Raw genomic sequence first — 17,464 nt, 5'->3', positions numbered from 1 at the left:
CTACCTTCATTATTCCCAAAGCTATGAATACATATATTGTCTCCCACTCAGCTACTTATCTACGTCAGTGCCAACCTCAGATAGAGTAAGATCCCCACTTCCTTTATTTTCCTTTTTCAAGTTGATTTTTACATAGTTTAAAAAATTATTCTTTCATATGAATTTTAGAATATTTCTCAAAATTAAAAAAGAAATCTCAACTTGATTGAAATTATATTACAGTTTATAGAATAATTTTTATGTTCTTGATTATTTACATTAAATCTTCACATCCAGAAACATAGAATATAATTTTACACATTTATCTTTTGTAAAATTTCCTTCCTCTAATAATTCTTTTCATATTCATATAAACATATTTTGTTAAATTTTTTTACTATTTTTCTTGCTGTCATGAAAGGGATCTTCTTTCCTTCTTTATATTTTCTTTTTTCTTTAGTGTTAGCATCAAAGAAAGTTATTGAATTATATGTGTATATTTTATATATGCATGTGTGCATATAATGACCACATTACCAACTTCCTTCATTACTTCTAACAGTTTTCAGTTAGTTTTCTCAGGTTTTATTTGTACATCAATATCTTCAATGGGGCTCCTCCAGAAGCCAACTCTGAGACAAGAATTTGAGTGTAAGTGGTTTACCCAGAGATGAGAAGACCCCCGGCAGAGAAGTGGGGAAGGAACAGGAGAATGAGAGGTAAACCAACCCCACAGAGGGCAGCTGAATGAGCACCACAAAGGGCTTCAGGGAAGTCACTCCTGCAGAGCACATGCCTTGGGACTTTCACATTGGAAGGTTAAAAGCTGCTGGAGTGAAGCTTTACTTCTGCCAGTCATTAATTGAGGGCTACCCCTAGGGAGTATAATTCTGGGGCACTTCCATCCTGCCACCAGTAGAGGCAAAGCAGCTTTCCAGAAAAAGCCCTCAGACACACAGATGCAGATGCTGGTGTCTGGAAGTTATCAGGAGAGCACTGAACAGTGGGCACTCGCCAGTGTCCACTACAGCCCCCTCTGCATCACTCACGTGCAGTTGCACCCAGAGTTAAATTCACCTTGTCTCCTACTTCTTCAAGGTCAGTAGCAATTTCTAAAGCATTAAAAAAAAGAAAAATCTTACAAAGGAGAACAAGCTATAACTTCTGCTGCTGCAAATTGGCCTGAGGCCTTGATGTACGTTCATCATCTCTCTCCTCTATTTCTCCTTAGATCTCCCTTAACCTCGACTGGTATTTCTGCCGGTCTGGGTTATTTGCAGGAGGATAACACAGACTTTCATTCCTGAAGAGTCTGAGCTCCCTGGTTACCCCGCCTTTGTCCCATTGTGGTTTTTACAATTATCTATTTATGGTTAATTCTAGAAAGGGAGGCACCAAGAGGAGCCTCAGTGAATCTCCCAAGCTCCAGACATACTCCTCCCTGCCCCATTATGTGGCACCAACTCTGTCTCCTCATAGCAATCAGAGCCAATTATCCCTGGCAACATATGAACTTCTTTTTGGCTGCTATTCCACAGGCATGAAGAGGCAAAATTGACCAGGCAGTAAACATAATTTCAAATTTAGTTGAACAATTTCTGAGTCTCTTGTTAGAGGTATTCCTCCCCTGAGAACCAGGACCTCTGGTCCAGCAAAGCTTTAAGTAGGGGGAGGTGGGGTCACCAAGCAAAAATTCCTCAGATGTGTCACGGGAGAAATGATGAGTTGGTCACACTTACTTCCTACTTCCCCTGGTCTCCTGTACTCTTCCTGACATAGACATAGCACCATATAATGGCCATTTGTTTAAAGAACACACTATATCTTGAAGTACAGCCCCTGAAACCTGTAGAGTGTCATCTCTAAGCTGGCATTTTAGGTAAAACTTTAAGAGTTCATTCTATGTTCCTTCAAATCAGCCACTTCTGGGTCAAGTGTTATAGGATGTGACCAGTGGGTCTCATCATTTTGAGCACATTGTCCCACTTCCTTTGCTATAAAGTGGACCCTTGGGGGGAAGGTGATATTATGTTGGATCCCATGATGATAACTTGGTGGGACCTCAGATTGTGGAATTGGCCAAGGTACTGCAGACAGGAAAGGCAATTGCTGCCCTTTCCAAACGGACTAACAACATAATCAACCAGCTGTCATGTGTCTGGTTGGTTTCCTCAAGGGACGGTACCATAATCAAAGGGTCAGCATCATTCTTTGCTGCTGAAAGATCAGCTATTCAACAACTAGATCAGTCTTCCTGGTGGGGAGCCCATGTAAACACTATGATGGCTAAGGAGAGAATCTAGCTTTCCTCAAATGAAGAGTTGTTTCATCTACGTGGTTGTTCAGTGCTTCCTTTTTGGCAGGCATTGGTGTGAGACACAAAGATCCACACACTTTATCCCCACTCCTATAGGTCCATCTACATTGCTCTCCTCCAGATCTCCATGTTGCCAATATACTAATCTTGTGATTTCCAGGACATTGGTCAATAATTAGCCCATTTTCTCCTGCCCAGAAGTCCATGAATATCCTCAATTTAGGCCATTTTTCACTCCATACAGAGATGATGACCAGATGTACTTCTCAAAGCTCTGCTCACTGAGAGGTCTTAATCTCGCCACTCTCTTCAGCACCACCCCAATAATATTGGAACAGTCTGTTATTGGATCTCACCAACATATAGAACACACAGGCTGTGAATCCATTCTTGACACACATTTTTCCTTCTCTGTCAGCTGGTCATATGGAACTTCTCACAAGACTATAAGTGTGAGCTGAAAGAGAGATGTTGATACAATAGAGGAAAGTTGAGAAGCTATTCATGAAGTGGAGGCCTTCTAGATCTGCTCAAGTCTGACCCCAAATGTTCATTTCTAATATATGATGGATTGCTGCTTATGCAACTTTATCATTTGATGGGTCTGACAATACCCAGCTCATCATGAGCAGCTCTGCCTTCATAGTCACTTGATGTCTCATGGTCTTGTGCTTAATCTCTGCTACCACTGAGTACTATGCCAGGGGCTGGTTTTCAAGTGGTCAGCAGTTCTCTGTTACAAACAACATAGTCTTGCTCCAGCACCTTAGGAGTCCACACTGTGGATCTCTTAGTGGGACTTGCCAGAAGCTCCACACAGCATCTTTTTCTTCTACAGAAAGAAAGAACATCTTACTCTTCCTCTAAAACACTAATTCTTAACCCTCTGCCCCCTAGGAACATTTGATAATGTCTGGAAACATTTTTGATCATCGCTACTGAGGGGATACTGTTGGCATCCAGTGGGTAAAGGCCAAGGATGCCACTAAACCTCCTACAATGCATGGGACAGCCTCCCACCTCCAACAGCAACAAAAATACTCAGCTTAAAATGTCAATAGTGGTAATGTTGAGAAACACTGCTGTAGGACGTCATTTTGCACAAGCTATAAGGGGCCATCTCAGCAGCAGCACCAGCAGAATAAGATTGACTACAGACCACCTGGCCAGGATGTTAAATTGTGAATCAGGGGAGAGAGTCCCCACAAATGAACCCTTTCCAGTTTATCCTGCCCGCCCTGGCTCTAGTCAAGAATACTTAATATCCACTCCCAAGTATCATCCATCAGCACCTGGTCCTGCAACACTCCTGGTGAATAATCCCTTTCCCCCTGAAACAGGGATGTTACTTTCCCAATTGAGCCATAATAAGACTAGTTTTACAGGCCCAGAGGGTTTCAGGGAATATAGGGGCTCAAGTTTCTCAAGATGTCCCAGGTCTCAGAGTTCCAGCCCTTCCTACCCAAGCTCCAACTTGAACAAAGGAAATTTATCAAAGCTGCACATTCAGTCTCTTTTGCAGTTCTGCCACACTTACAGTTAAATCCTGGGTGTACTTTTCTTCACTGTTCTCTCCAGCAGAAGGAGATGGTAGTTTTTTTAAATGCCGCTAAGGAGGACTTCTAACTCCACAGTAGGCCCTGAATTGGTGGCTGGCAAACTTGAGCCTTTGTTCTAGTCCTTCAGCACATTGACGGCACTTAACAACAACCAACCAACCCCACATCCTCATAATTACCATTGATAATTATAGTTGATGATTGCATCTAAAAAGAAAAGCTACTAATATTTTGTATTTATCATATATGCAATCATTAACTACAAATGAATATGAAAAAATATATTCCATTTACAATAGTAGCAAAAAAACAAAATAGTAATAAATATAACAAAAAGATAACATTAATGATCAATAAAGTGTCTCAAAAGAATATGATATGAAAACTGCTAAAACATCATGTTCTTAAAAGGGAAAACAATATAAAAATGTTAATTTTCCAATAATTTATATAATAAGTTAATGTAAAGCCAATCCTTACAACTAAATTATATTAAAATTATACTAATTTATTTTATATTTTATATGGGAATCTAAATGATCATAATATGCAAGGAAAATTTTAAAAAGGAAACTGGGAAGGAGTCATTGTCTTTTCAGATATTAAAATAAACTATAAAGCCATACTAATTATGGTGTTAGCAAAGGAATAGGTAAATAGGTAAATAGTGAAAATATTCAGGATATTAAGAGAGTTTAATATATTTTAAAATTGGCACTAAATTTAATCATTGGAAAATGAATATTTAATAAATTGTGCAAGTTAACTGTACCATACAGCTGAAAGAAAATTAAATGGGAATGCTATCTCACACTATATACAAAAATAAATTGCAGTTGGATTAAAGACCAAACTGCGTAAAAATTAAACAATAGAAATAATAGTTAATAAGAAATTAGAACATTATATGTACAACCTAAGTTCTGGAAGAGTTTTTTTTAGCAAGAAAGAAAGCAAAAGTAATAAAGGAAAAGATAGACATATTTAAAAATATTTGCAAATTTGCTGTTAGAATTTTTTTGGCAAAAACTAACATAAAAATCAATAGACAAATGATATTCAGGGAACAATTTTTACAAGTAGAAAAATTATCTATAATATACAAACAACTTTCATAACTGATAAGAAAAAAGTGAACATCCCACTAGAAAATGGGCAAAATTATGAATAGACAATTCACACACAAAAAAGAAAAGGTCAAACTGACAAAAATCTTATGAAAAGATTCTCAATCTCACCCTCACCAGTCAGGAAATGCCAAATTATGGTAACAATGAACAGTAATTTCTCACTCTTCAAAGTGGAAGTTTTAAAAATGGAAAGAAGGATAACATTGACTGTTAACTAGTGTTAGTGAGTAAGAGATCACCACCTGATGTGCATAAAGAGACAGTTACAGCATCAGCCTATGGGGAAAGAAAAATAGCTTGATTTGTGACATCAATCTGCAAGGAGACAGGAGGCATATGTTCTCAGATCTGTCTTCTCAATCCAGGGCTTGGGGCAAAATTTACGGGATGAAGGACAGGAAAGCCTGAAGTGTGGAGATATGGTTGGAGGTAAGGAGAAGTGAGGTAATCGATGATCTGCACAAGCATAGACAAACTTCATGGCTCTTCACAGGACACATGTTCACAAAATGGTGGTGTTAGCATGATCTGAGGATGGGTTTTTCAGCCCTTTGACATCAAAAAGGTCATTTCTCAGGCATTTGGACAGGCCCAGTTGATGGGTTGGTGGTCTCAACAGGCCTGAACTGGACAAGGGGTCTCAGTTCCTGAAAAAGCACTCAATTACACTGTTGATAAGGTGGAGTCAGTTGAACTGGTCCTGGAGGGCCTGTGGTTACAAATCCCCCTTATTGTTGTTCATTCCTCAACCTTGAGGGAAACAGGGTGACAACCATTCTAGCTGCTTCCTGCTAATAAGGCACAAAGGTTGTTCCATCTCATTGAACCAGTTTCTTAGTAAGACAATAACACAGGTGGTCCCCCAAAGTTAGGCCTATATTGTGTAAGCAAATAACCAGATATTTAATTAGCATTTCTAGAGAAACAAAAAGAAAAACAAGGCTAATGGTTGGACCAAATTGTAAACCAGTTTCTGAGTCCAAGGGGAAACTAGTCAAGGAGATTTATAGATGTCAGGGTTGAAGCATCTTTTGCAGTTTGAAATGTCTCTCATAATGTCATCAGGTGTTCAGGTATGTTTCTGAATGGCTTACACAGCAACAGGCATGCATCTCTCTTAAGTTTGTATCAAGTTGTCCAGCTTCAGTTTGCAGGGCTTCAGGAAAAAGACTTGTTTCAGTACTCAATGATTCCAAATGAGAATGATGGGAAAAAACTGAAAACAATAGTTTGGAGATTGGTAGCCAGATATTTTAGAAGAAGAGATAATTTCAGGACCCAGTCCAGTTTACAAATAAAAAACAAAAACCTCAAAGACAATTAACAGAACCAGAAGCTAATATCCATGAATGTGTGCTATATTATTGAAACATATTTTTTCTCTCTAAAATCACCCTCACTTTTACCAAAGATACCCAAATTAAGACTAATTGGTTTGCAAAACAAGTCTACTTTCAATAAACTTGACCCAAATATTTACATAAGTACAGCAAGAATAGCAGTTGATCATATAGGCTCTTTTAAATCAGCTTTGCTGGAGCTTTTCACAAGGAATCTCAGATTGAACTTTAAAGGCCTCTCAAGGCCAGGAAACCCAAATCAAGAACTTGTCATCAGACTCCACCTGCAAATAGATTTCGGTGAATTCCTGTCTTCTTAAGGTTTCCCAAAATATCCTGAGGTTCTTTGCACCTGCCAGGGAAGTGACCTTCTTTACTCACCTGGTAAAGTTGCTGGGAACCCTGTAAGCAAGGTGCCAGGCTAATATTTCCAAGCGGCTTCATTCCATTAAGTCAGTTTTTCTTCCTCAAAGCTTTATGGTCGTATCTGAGTCTGCCTGTTTCTCCAAAATATGAAATTCCAGTTAAAGCCTTGGTAATATAACCAGTGTTTCTAATTGTGTCTTGCTATAAGGCAATCAGATTCTTATTGAACTTATGCAAATAACTATATTGCCATGAAAAGAAGAATAATCATTAACCAAGAGTTTCCAAGTTCTGGAGGAATCTGGTAGGGAGAAAAAAATAAATGTTTCAATTCTGCTTACAAGGGTATAATTTTACCAAATTGCTTTAAGTCATAGTTGGCTTAAGAGAAAAGAGAAAAAGGTTTCCTAAAATCTGGAGAAACAAAACATTAAAGTTCAGCAATATTTCAAACAAAAAGTTATTAGAAATTATAATCATCCTCATCAGTTCATTCAATCCCATGTAATCAATTACTAGTCTTGATCTTTTGTTAGCAGTCTTATGAGTCCATCAGTTTCCCCATTAGAGTTTTGTAATTTCTCACCCTGCTCAGACCTATAATCTGAAATTTCATCAGAAACCTGTATTCCTGAGCAAGAGTCAGAGGCCTTTCCATGAATCTCTTGGGAGATGAAACATATTTGTAAAAGCATCAGAATGAAACAATAACTGTGTGTGAATGATGAAAGACTTAAAAGTGGCAATTGACAAAGAAACTTGACTATTTCTGTGACATACAGCAATTTAAAATAACAAGAATTATGACTGATAACCAGGACAAATCAGAATTTTAGGAATGTTATATAATTTTTTAAACACTTATATTAATAATGCTTACCCACACAATGTAACCTAATACATTTTTTCATCATTTATTCAACAGTGATTCCCATATAATTTACTATATCAAATAAGCCTAATTAGTTTAATATCTCCTTTATAGAAAGAGAGAACAAATTCTTTGAAAAGTCCCAGGGCCCCATTGGAAATTCTCAAAGTTTGAATTTGGGGGAAGTTTGTCAAAAATATCAAAAGGTTTTAAAACACTTGGTCAGATAAGAAACAATGCTTAGTTGTCTGTTTAACCTAGGTGACAACAGCAGATGTTAAAGGTAAACAGAGAGAGTTAAACAAACAAAGCACTTAGTTTTCTTAATAGAAAGACCTCAGCTTTTAGAACATAGGAAATTATTTTGACAAAATGTAGAATTTCTGTCTTTTAGATAGACTCACTCAAAAATAAAGAAAAACCTTCTATAATCTCTTTATCATGAGCAGACTGAAAGTTTAAGAAAATTACCCTTTTAAGAGAGAGAAAACCAAATTCTAATTTTGTGCCAGCTTACTTTTGATATTAAAACCCATTTACTTAATCAAATTCATTTTAATCTTAGCCAACTCGACCATGCACAAAATTCTTTCCTCAAGGTTACTCTTCCATAATCCTTCTATAACTTTCGTTTTACATTCGGAATTTGTCCCATGCCTTCTTTCTTCCCTCCTAGTACTTTAGGACAAATTTATCTTTCTTAACAAAACAAACAAAAGTATTTCCATTCTCTATACCTTCTTTACTGAAAGCATACATTTTACTTTCCTTGAACAAAAAGATGCTTTCCTTATTATTTTTAGTAGCTGTAATAACATACATTAATTTGAATTCTTAACCCTTACAGACTTTAATTTTTAGTAAAAACTAGGTAAGTAATTATAAACTGTCTTTTACATTAGCCTTCTGTGGCTTGGCAAATTTACAAATACTTTTTATAATTTCTAGAAACATGCTACTTCATAGTATGATCTCTTAATAACATACAAGACTTGTTTACTAATAGGCCCAAACATCTTTTAGTTTCTCTGTAATAAGAAGCTAAGAGAAGATAAATCTGTGTTTAGTAATTATTGCCTAATTTTTTATCTTATGTGGAAATGGTCTAGATACTCAATAAATTTTATCATTTAACCTAGTTTAGCAAAACTCCAAGGTTTCAAGTTACCAAAGGCTTTTTTTCTTTTTTTGCTGAGGACGATTTGCCCTGAGCTAACATCTATTGCCAATCCCCCTCTTTTTTGCTGAGGAAAATTCACCCTGAGCTAACATCTGTTGCCAATCTTCCTCTATTTTGTATGTGAGTTGCTGCCACACTGTGGCCACCAACAAGTGGTATAGGTCCATGCTTGGGAGCCAAACCCATGCCACTGAAGTGGAGTGCACCAAACTTAACCACTAGGCCACTGGGGCTAGGTCCTAAAAGGTTTTGAAGTTATTTTAAGTACATATATCATAACACATAATTATTGTCAAAAAGTTCACCCAACACTTTTTTCACATCTATTTAGTTTACTTGTTCCCAATAATTATTTAGACTGCCTATAACACTTCATGAGACATTAGACAATTAGCTATCATTTTAAGTTATTATCTTTGCTGACCAGTTTTGTGAGTGACATAACATGAGCTTATTTGACCAACAAATGTAGAACAAAGGCTGCATGTCTGCATCATATCTAATGCTGATACCCTTGAGGACATGTCCATTTTAATCAAAGCAACAATCTTAAGTAAGCTTTCACTTACCAAAGATTGTTTTATATTACATTAACTTGAAAGACATGAGGGGTAGTTTCTATTACATTATATAATTGCTCACTTTAAACAAATTGAATAAGGCTTTTTTAGAAATTATATATCCAGAGGTAAAAATATCACATTTATATTACATAGACACACATACACAGAGACTCCACAGCTATTGTTCTAAAATTACTGCCATGAGTCAGGTACAGCAATACAAGCCTCTCTAGTTATGAATCCAAATTTTGTTTTAAGTTTTTTTACGAAGATTTGTGGAGAAAACACTCAAGATGCTAGATTATGGTGAGGGTGCTCTTATGGTGATTTTTCTTTCCTTTTTCCTTTTTTTCTTTCTTCAGTCTTAGGAATTGTTGATGGGCTAGATAACAGTTCCCTTGAGAGGTTACAAGCTTTTTGAGATGAAAGAAATGGTGGAATCTAAACTGCCTCTATAGCTGCACTTCCAGTTTTCTAAGGATTTTTTTAAGGACGGTTGCTCAGAAATTGGGTTGTGGGGCTGGCCCGATTGCACAGTGGTTAAGTTCATGTGCTCCACTCTGGGGGCCTTGGGTTACCCGGTTTGGATCCCAGGCATGGACCTACACACTGCTTATCAAGCCACGCTGTGGTAGGTGTCCCACATGCAAAGTAGAGGAAGATGGTCACAGATGTTGGCTCAGGGCCAGTCTTCCTCAGAAAAGAGAGTAGGATTGACAGCAGATGTTAGCTCAGGGATAATCTTCCTCAAAAGGAAAAGAAAAGAAATTGGGTTGTAACTTAAATGACATTATAGGTTGATCTACCTATCCAACTACATCATCCATAATTTGTTCCTTTCCCTCCAGGTGCTTAGTTTTATTTTAACGTAGGGAAGAAGGCATAAAAAAATTCCTATCAGGCTCTGAATATCAGCTTCCAATTTGACCAAATTTCTGATTGTAAGTTGCTAACTTCTTTCAAATATCTTCTCTGGTTTTAGTCACAATGAGTAGTAACTACACCTGGAAGTACTGAACAGCAATTTCCCAGAAAATCTCTCAGTCTCATTAACCCTGGGAATAGATTATGTGGGTGTCTGTGAAGCCATAAGCTAATATGCTTTTCTTTCAGGTTCCTTTTATAACTTATTTTTTCTTTTTTGCAACAAAACTTTCAATAATGTTACTTGGAAATTTTGGAGTCTTTACTTTTTTTTTGCAGGGAAAGATCCACCCTGACCAAACTTCTATTGCCAGTCTCCCTCTGTTGTTTTTTTTTTCCTCTCCAACACCCCAGTGCATGGTTGTATATTCTAGCTGTAAATCTTCTAGTTCTTGCATGTGGGCCGCTCCCACAGCATAGCAACTGACTGATGAGTGGTGTGTTTCCACAACCAGGAAGTGAACGCAGCCCACTGAAGCAGGGAAGGCAGAATTTTAACCATTAGGTCATGAGGGCTGGCTCTGAAGTGTTTACTTTTAAGTACACTTTTAAATGATCTTATCTAATCAGAATCTTTCTTCTAATGGTTATGTAATTCCCCTGAAGCTGACATCAGTTTGGTAGGACCCTTAGCCACAAAATGAAGTGTAACCCACATTTCTGTCTGACCAACTCTGCCTGCAAAATGGGGCACAACGGCATTTTTGTCCACCTATATTTTGGGGACCTCCAACCTGATAATTGTTAAGCCAAGCCCTCAGGACACTAAGCAAGCTTAGTAAGATTTTGCAGTTCTTTGTAAATATTTACACTTTCTGGAAACTTGAGGCTTTGAGCAATTGTGCTAGAAGGTGAAGCACTTGACTCTTTAAAGATTTCTTTGTTTCTTGCTTTGAAAGCTCAAAAGGAGCCCAAAGTGGCCACTGTAACTTTAAATTATCCCAGATTATCTTGCCAGCTGTTTATAGTTACTTCCATTTTAGGGGGCTCTTTCTAAGGTGGCTACAAGAAACAAGGTAATTTCTAAAGAAATTTTGTTACAGTCACTTAGACACTCAGACAAATAAATTTGGACAAACATTAACACACAACTCTACATATAACACAGACCAGCTAGCTCACCAGGAGCAGCTCAGAATCAGTGCCAGGAGTTTCTCAGAAGCAGGAGTAGCTTGGAACCAGTGCCAGGAGCCACTGGGGAAAAACTTCACACTGAGCCTTTTATCCTGCCTCTAATTACTGGGGATGGCTCAGGCCCAAGGCTCGGGACTTAGCCCACCAGGACTCCCCAGAATACAAACCAAATTTATATTTTCGGGGAATCAAACTACAGAGGCAAGGTAAAGAACAGTCACTTTCTTAAAGTTACTCATCCAGAGCCCAGAGATGTCTTGATCCAGAAGTCATTTCTTCTCCCAAAAGAAAAAGAAATGCCTTGGAGGATGAAGCACCAGAACAGGAAATGGGAGTCCAATCAGCTGAGACTCTAGACAAAATTGTCTGGAGGCCACTTAGGGTCGATGAAAAGACCTCACACCCTGCAGGGGTTGCAGAGCCTGAGGTGCACAGTCACAGAACCTTGTCCCTTCCTGGTCACCAAAAATTGTTACAGAGCAAGTGTTCACCACCTGATGTGCATAAAGAGACAATTATTGTGTATCGGCCTTTGGGAAAAGAAAAATAGCTTTATTTGTGAGATTGATCTGCAAGGAGACAGGAGGCAAGTGTTCTCAGATCTGTCTCCTCAATCCAGGGCTTGGGGCAAAATTTATGGGACGAAGGACAGGGTGGTCTGAAGTGTGAAGATATGGTTGAGGTAAGGAGAAGTGAGGTAATTGATGATCTGCGCAAGCATAGACAAGCTTCATGGATCTTTGTAGGATGCGTGTTCATAGAATGGTGGTGTTAGCATGATCTGAGGGTGGAGTTTTCAGCCCTTTGACATCAAAAAGGTCATTTCTCAGTCATTTGCACAGGCCCAGTTGATGGGTTGGTGGTCTCAACTGGCCTGAACTGGGCAAGGGTTTTCAGCTCCTGAAAAACCACTCTCAATTACTCTAATGATAAGATGGGGTCAGATGAACTTGTCCTAGAGGGCCCACGGTTACACTAGGATGAAGGAAGGTAGAGAGAAGTGTGTTATCCTGTATATTTGGGGAGATCTAAATTTTTACAGACCTTTTGAAAAACAGATGGTATCTATTAAAAATAAAATATAAATACTCTGATCCTCCTACTGTTGGGAAGTTTCCCAGGAAAAATGCAGAATATATAGATACATATATAAGAATATGTGTTCCAATATGGTTTGTAGGATAGTGGCCATAATCTGTAAACAACATGAACACCTGTTAAAAAAAAAAGTTTAATAAATTGTCAGATGTCCCTTTGGGTTTTTAATATTTTTCTTTCTTGCACACATGAGGTGTTCTGGATCTACAATAGATTTCCTATTAATTACCTTACTATGTATATATTAAATGTATCACCCTCCCCCAATTCCCCACTCCCTGACTCTCACCCCTAGACCCTATCCATGGAGCGACATAATGAAAGCCAGATGGAGTATTTTCCACACAAGCATCTGGATGCTCTATAGGCCAGGGATGAGGGAGAGGAAGTTCCCTGCTTATCAAGGAGAAAGAGGCAGCTGTCTCCTTCTCTGAAAGGGTCTCCTCCTTCCTCCAACCCTTTGGTAAAGAAATAAAATCTCAGTAGGAGGCAGATGGCACCTAAGACCTAGAGATATCTCCAAGCCCTGGGGCTCATTCCTCCTTGAAATGCAAATTGCTAGGATAATAGTTGTTCCAGTCTCCTCTTACCCACTGGGGCTTACCCCAGGAGCCTAATCCAGGCCATAAACTTTTGGCCCTCAGGGGAAGAGATAAGGAGAAGTTTTACTATCCTTTTAAATCAGATCAATTAACTAGACAAATGGCTACAGATCTAATTCTCACTAAGGAGGCTAGGTCTTTTTATAGAGGAACTAGAAATCCAGGAAGTTTTATTTCCTCACGCATCCACATCATGGAATGTTATTCAGCCATTAAAAAGAATGAATTTGGGGCCAGCCAGGTAGTGCAGTGGTTAAGTTCACGCATTCTGCTTCGGCGGCCTGGGGTTCACCAGTTCAGATCCCAGGTGTGGACCTATGCCCTGCTTCTCAAGCCACACTGTGGCGGGCATCCCACAAATAAAATAGAGGAAGATGGGCACGGATGTTAGCTTAGGGCCAGTCTTCCTCAGCAAAAAAGAGAAGGATTGGTGGCAGATGTTAGCCCAGGGCTAATCTTCTTCTCCAAAAAAGAATGAGTTTGAGCTATTTATCAGCTGGATTAGCAGGATTTACATGGGGATGAAATGCAGAGTAGTGCATAAAATGGGATCTCATTTTTAAGAAATAAACAATAAACATGTACATATACACATTATATAAAAGTGTTTAAGTGTGAAGAAGGATACACATCAGAGTTCTAGTTAATTAAAGAGGGCCAGAGTATATAATAGAGAGGAAGAAAGCAAACACACACAAAAAACTGCATTTTTAAAACAATGCCAATATAAAAACTCTCTCTATGATCTAATACCATTTATATACAAACAATTATATATACATATGTAAACATCACTATGGATAGACACATTATATTTATAAGCATAGATGTAGAATACTTATATTTGAGTGGATGTGGAGATGTATAAAAAAATGCTTTGTGTGGTGAGATTTCAAGTGATTACCATTTCTTCCTTATATCTTGATATGTTCCTATTTTGAAATAACAAACATTATTTACACACTCAGAAAAACAATCTTTATTTTTTTCTCAAAAAATGTTTCTTTCATTTGAATGCCTTGATCTTGTGCATGGACTCCGCACTTCACCACAGGTCCTACTACATCCATCCCCCTCCTGAAATGACTTTTCCAGCCTATGCTTGAGGTATCTGAGTTGATTCCCTGCTGTATATCCTTATTTATTTTTATGTCTGTGATTTCCCAAATTCAGAGAAAGATGTGATCAATTCTACCATGAGACAGAAGATTTGTTTAACTGTTAATTTTTCCCTTGTATAATTTAATGCAATGCTCTTCAGTATGTAAATACTCATGACTGATATATCTTCTTGTATTAAGTATCTCTAGACATTAAAAAATATTTAAATACTTTTTAAAACATACTATGCTCGGGGCTGGCCCTGTGGCCGAGTGGTTAAGTTTGTGTGCTCCACTGCAGTGGCCCAGGGTTTCACTGGTTCAAATCCTGGGCATGGATGTGGCACTGCTCATCAGGCCATGCTGAGGCAGTGTCCCACATGCCAAAACTAGAAGGACCCACAACTAAAAATACACAACTATGTACCAGGGGGCTTTGGGGAGAAAAAGGAAAAATAAAATCTTTAAAAAAAAGTACTATACTTTTTGATAGAAAGATTCAACATTGAAATCTGTCAGTCAATTCTCCTTAAACTAACCAAAAGTTTAATGCAGTTTTCACAGTTTCAAATATTATCATGATTTCTTTTTTGTGTTCCTTTTTCTTTGCTTTTTTTTTTTAAGAATTTGACCAAAAATTTTTATAAACACATAAGAATAGCTTGGGAAATGCTGAAAAATAAGAGTGATGAGAAAGAACCGGGCCAGAAATAGAACACATTGTGACATTCATAAAATATAAGGTTTACAATTAAGAATAAATAGACTTTTGGAACAAAATAGAGAGTTCCCAATTCATGTTGAAATTTAGATTACGATAGAGGTAACATTTCAAATCAGTGGGGAAAAGATACATTACTTAGTCAATATATTCAAATCACCGGCTAACGCTTAAACAAAATAAAGCTGAAGTCTTACTTCAGTCCTCCCACTAAAAGGAATTCCTAACGAATCAATGATTCAAAGGTAAAAGAAATCAAAGGATTGGAGAGTAATGTATTTATAATCTCAGAATAAAGAAGCCCTTGTAAAGCAGAACACAAAACCCAGAAACCATAACGGAAAATATTGACAACTTTGAGCACATAAATTTTACCTATTTTTCTTTCAGAAGAGAAATGCTACAAAGTTAAAAGACAAATGACAAACTAGGGAAACAAAACTGAAACATGTGTGATAACAAATAGCTAACTTTGTTAACTACGAGGAGCTAACTTTATTAATCTCTGTAAAACAATAGGAAAAAGACAACTCAACAGGAAAATGGACAACATATGTGAACAGGCAGATAAAAGAAAAGAGAAATGTGAAAGAAAGCCAACAAATTTACCAAAGGATATTTGCTCTTAGACACAAATGACTTCTATTCAAAACAAGGTATGTTTCTCCTCACAGACTGATAAGTATCCCAAAAGTGGAGAACACCAGGTGCCAGGAGGCAGGTGAGGAAGCAGGCCTTTCACCCAATCTTGGGAGTGAACTCCTTTTTGGAGGAAAATTTAGCTTTAAGTATCAAAATGTTAAACTTACATTCCCCTGACCTGCAATTCACAGTGCAGATATTGTCGTTAAATTTTTCAAACACATGTCCAAAAACTCCTTTACAGCTTAGAGGACTGCTCAAATAAGTTATACTGCATCTAAGCATTGGATAAAGAGCAACCTTTCAAAAGAGTGGATGAGAAGGAACACCTGTAAGTCCTCATATGGAAAGATCTATAGACTGTAGTAAATTTTTTTTAAAAAGCAACTTACAGAGCAGTTTGTTTAGGATGATCTCTTTTGGGTAAACAAAATAAAATAGAGAAATGATAGATGACAGATAGGTAAGTAGAGAGGCAGATAGATTGTAGACCTGCAGACACATCTGCATGACTTTTGTAATAGAAAAAGGGGACTGTTGACAATTTTTTACCTTTGAAGAGAAGAGCTGAGAGTAGAAATGGAAAGGAGAAAGACGTTACTTTCTATCCTATATCCATTTGTTCTTTTAAATTTTTCCTTACTTTCAATTTTCAATTAAAGCTAACATGTTCATTAGACCATGGAATTGTGTCATCTTTTATTTCCTTTCTATGGGAATCCATCTCAGAAAAGTTGACTTTTCTCCCCTAAAAAGTTTTTTGTTTTGTTTTCAAATACAGAATTACCTTAAATTATAGTTCTGTGCCTTTCTGAGAGGTGAATTTCACTCAACTGCATTTTTGTTTGTCAGGTGGTAAGGAAGGAGGAAGTCAGCGGGTGGCCCCGACAAGGCTGCTCCCCACAGCCCATGTGCCCATACATCTGTTCACAGGCTCGCACATGTGCTCTGCTTCCTCGTGAGAAGGTAAACAATTCTTTAATCCTTTTGTGGCTGCACACGATTGAGCTTATTTCCACCAATGATGAAATCCTGTTAAGCCTCCCAGGTCACTGAGCAGCGAGTCTGGCTTTGCCCGAAAACATGCCTATTATGGAGAGAAGTAAATGATCTCTGCAGGTGTCCAAATGGTAAATCAATACACTCCAACAGGTGTATTCACTGAAAGGGGGCCAATGGGTAAGGCCAGTGGGATCTGTGACTGGTTCTTTCTCCATGCTTAACACGGCTCTGTGATAGTATTAGCCAGAGTGCATGTTCCAATAACCGTTGCCGAAACTTGTCATCAAGAATGTGTCTATGAAGCGAATGTCTTTTTGGCATTACTCCAAGCCTGAATAAATTCCAGTGAGCAATTATTTGACTGCAGAAGAGTTTCTGAGCTGCTTTGCTATTGGCATTCCTGTTCCCTACAAACCATTTTCCAACAGCACCAAGTATGCTCTGTGTCCAGCATAAATCAAAGCCCTGTTTAAGCAGGGGCTCTAAGCCCTCTTGATGTAGAATAAAACCCAAACTCACTTTCAGTCCCAAAGCCTGCTTGACCTGAGCCCCACCTACCTTGCTGGTCTTGCCCCTACCACTTGCCCCTGATCATCACACCCAAGCTTGGGCCTCCTATTGATTTCAGGAGTAGGTCAAGCTCTGGGACCTGTGGCCTCTTCTGCCTGGCATTCCTTTGCCAAGGCTCTTTGCCAGCCTGCTTCCTTGAGGTCTAAATTCCTCTACCTCAGAGAGCATTTCCATGACTCTCGGCTTCTTGGCCAACATCTCATTGCTTTCTATCACTAACTCTCCTTATTTTCTTCATAACATAGCACCTGCTACAATCTTATTATTTTATTATTATCTGTCTCCCTGCAGCAGATGGTAAGCTTCCATCCCATAACACCAACACTTAAGCAGTGCCTAGCACGTGGAAGGTGCTCAGTAACTAAT

This window comes from Equus asinus, chromosome 6 (genome assembly GCF_041296235.1).
Source record: "Equus asinus isolate D_3611 breed Donkey chromosome 6, EquAss-T2T_v2, whole genome shotgun sequence".
In the NCBI taxonomy this organism is placed as follows: Eukaryota; Metazoa; Chordata; class Mammalia; order Perissodactyla; family Equidae; genus Equus; species Equus asinus.
This window is presented reverse-complemented; position numbering follows the sequence as displayed.